This window comes from Ovis canadensis, chromosome 20, assembly GCF_042477335.2.
Source record: "Ovis canadensis isolate MfBH-ARS-UI-01 breed Bighorn chromosome 20, ARS-UI_OviCan_v2, whole genome shotgun sequence".
Taxonomy (NCBI): Eukaryota; Metazoa; Chordata; class Mammalia; order Artiodactyla; family Bovidae; genus Ovis; species Ovis canadensis.
Window position 1 is genome coordinate 45049892 of NC_091264.1, and position 3505 is coordinate 45053396.

Below are 3505 nucleotides of genomic sequence, written 5' to 3' on the forward strand. Positions count from 1 at the left end.
ACTGGTCAACCACTTGTAAAAGAATGAAACTAGATCACTTTCTAACACCGCACACAAAAATAAACTCAAAATGGATTAAAGATCTAAATGTAAGATCAGAAACTATAAAACTCCTAGAGGAGAACATAGGCAAAACACTCTCAGACATAAATCACAGCAGGATCCTCTATGATCCACTTCCCAGAATGCTGGAAATAAAAGCAAAAATAAACAAATGGGATCTAATTAAAATTAAAAGCTTCTGCACAACAAAGGAAAATATAAGCAAGGTGAAAAGACAGCCTTCTGAATGGGAGAAAATAATAGCTAATGAAGCAACTGACAAACAACTAATCTCAAAAATATACAAGCAACTTCTGCAGCTCAACTCCAGAAAAATAAACGACCCTATCAAAAAATGGGCCAAAGAACTAAATAGACATTTCTCCAAAGAAGACATACGGATGGCTAACAAACACATGAAAAGATGCTCAACATCACTCATTATTAGAGAAATGCAAATCAAAACCACAATGAGGTACCACTTCACACCAGTCAGAATGGCTGCGATCCAAAAATCTGCAAGCAATAAATGCTGGAGAGGGTGTGGAGAAAAGGGAACCCTCCTACACTGTTGGTGGGAATGCAAACTAGTACAGCCACTATGGAGAACAGTGTGGAGATTCCTTAAAAAATTGCAAATAGAACTACCTTATGACCCAGCAATCCCACTTCTGGGCATACACACCGAGGAAACCAGAATTGAAAGAGACACATGTACCCCAATGTTCATCGCAGCACTGTTTATAATAGCCAGGACATGGAAACAACCTAGATGTCCATCAGCAGATGAATGGATAAGAAAGCTGTGGTACATATACACAATGGAGTATTACTCAGCGGTTAAAAAGAATTCATTTGAATCAGTTCTGATGAGATGGATGAAACTGGAGCCGATTATACAGAGTGAAGTAAGCCAGAAAGAAAAACACCAATACAGTATACTAACACATATATATGGAATTTAGGAAGATGGCAATGACGACCCTGTATGCAAGACAGGGAAAGAGACACAGATGTGTATAACGGACTTTTGGACTCAGAGGGAGAGGGAGAGGGTGGGATGATTTGGGAGAATGACATTCTAACATGTATACTATCATGTGAATTGAATTGCCAGTCTATGTCTGACGCAGGATGCAGCATGCTTGGGGCTGGTGCATGAGGATGACCCAGAAAGATGTTATGGGGAGGGAGGTGGGAGGGGGGTTCATGTTTGGGAATGCATGTAAGAATTAAAGATTTTAAAATGTAAAAAATAAAAAACTGAAAATAAAAAAAAAAAAAGAAAAAGAAAACTAACCCCCCCCCAAAAAAAAATAAAATAAAATAAACTTTCTCCCTTTGTCTACATCTTTCTTACTCTTTCTAATCAGTTTCCTTTGATTTCCCTCATTCCCACTTTCTCTAAAAAGTACATATAAAACGATCATACTTTAATCCTATCAAACTCAATCTGAAAAAGGCATTTTATATGAGTGACTGATGCAAACCAAGGTTCATTATTTGAGTTTATTATTATTATTTGTTATTTTTTATTAATTATCAACATATAACTCAATATACAACTTTCTGTGATAGTATAGAGCTCAATTTCAATGAGTACATCATTTATTCAAATAGTTGCATATAAAACCACACGACCATCTCTTTGAACATGACAGATTTTCTTCTTCATCCCTGCACTGTTTTTGGAAGATACCTTTAATAAATCGCTAAACACTTGATTTGACAGGAGCCATGTGCTAACAAAGGATGGAACAGAAAAATGAAAGTTCTTTCACTGGATTTATCTTATTGGGCTTCTCTGACAGGCTCCAACTTGAGCCAGTTCTCTTTGTGGTTCTTTTGATCTTCTACATCTTCACTTTGCTGGGAAACACAACCATCATTGCATTTTCCTACTTGGACCCACGTCTTCACACCCCGATGTACTTTTTCCTGTCTAACTTGAGCTTTCTGGACATGTGCTACACCACCAGCATTGTTCCCCAGTTCCTATTTAATCTCAGTGGAGCAGACAAATCCATTTCCTTTGGCAGTTTTATAGTTCAAATGTACATCTCTCTGGCATTGGGAGGTACGGAATGTATTCTTCTAGGAATTATGGCAATTGACCGCTATGCAGCTGTTTGCAGGCCCCTTCACTACACAGTAACCATGCATCCTCGTCTGTGTGCCCTGATGGCTTCTGCTTCATGGATCACTGGTTTTGCCAACTCCTTATTGCAGACAGCACTTGTCTTCCTTCTACCTCGTTGTGGGAGAAATAAATTAGCCCATTTCTTTTGTGAGATCCCTCCTTTTCTCAAACTTGCTTGTGTGGACACCACTATGAATGTGTATGCAACCTTCTTTGCCAGTGTCATCATTCTTCTCACACCTGTTGCGTTGATTGTGTTCTCCTATGGTCAGATTGTCTGAGCGGTCTTAAGAATAAAGTCCACTGGAGGGCAGAGAAAAACATTTGGCACGTGTGGATCGCACCTCACGGTGGTCTCCCTGTTCTTTGGTACAGCCATCTATGTATATTATCAGCCCAGCAGCAGCGACTCCCAGGATCAGGACAAGTTCATGTCTCTCTTCTACACTGTCATTATCCCCATGACCAACCCCCTCATATATACGCTGAGGAACAGGGATGTGAAGAGAGCGATGAAGAAGGTGCTTTGGAAGGACTCTGACTCCAGATGATGGCTTAGGAGGACAGTTTAATGGAACGACTTTGAACACCAGAACTATTCAGATATATATATGTGTGTCCCATGAGTCATCTAAAATTTCCTTTGACAACTCTGCAGGGAATTTGTTTCCTTCATTCCCATCATTGCATTGTCCTACTTGGGCCCATGTCTTCACGTTGAAAAGTGAGTGTTCAGTTTCTAAGTTCATGTATTCATTTCAACTTCCAGAGATGCTGATTCAGTGTTCTGACAGCATCTGCTTTGTAGTTACTGTTTTAACAGCTCCAAGGATTTTTATTTGCACTCCCATTTGGGTACATTGTTCTGTATCTATTTGCAAAAAGACATGTGTCTATATTACATGAAGCCCAAATAAGAACATAAAACCACTGAAACACTGTAAGGAATATTATTAATAATATTTTCTAGGAGTTACTAGAAGATACCATTCATTCTTTTATTTGGATCATGGCTATACTAAAATTCTTTGGTTTGATGGTTGGATCAGATGTTTTGCACTGATGTAGGTGAAGCACTTGTGGGGAAAATAAAGTTGAATCTCAAAGAAAATCTTGCTGCATTAATCCCGGTAAAGCCATTCAGACATCAGGTGCAACTGTAACCTCAGCAGCGCAGCAGCCATATTGTGTAGGATCATTTCAGAGAAGGCCGCCCTAGGACTCACTGAGCGAAGGGTATGATGCACTGCTGGCAGTGACACTGGTAGCCCTTCGTTGGTAAGAACACCAGGTAGTTCTTACGTGCATTTTTGTTCACAGCAG

General features: G+C 39.5%; 1 pseudogene; it reads left to right on the forward strand.

The window, feature by feature from the left end:
- Positions 1-1779: 1779 nt before the first annotated feature.
- LOC138425609 (putative olfactory receptor 2B8) lies at positions 1780-2733 on the forward strand (annotated as a pseudogene).
- The last annotated feature ends 772 nt before the right edge of the window (positions 2734-3505 follow it).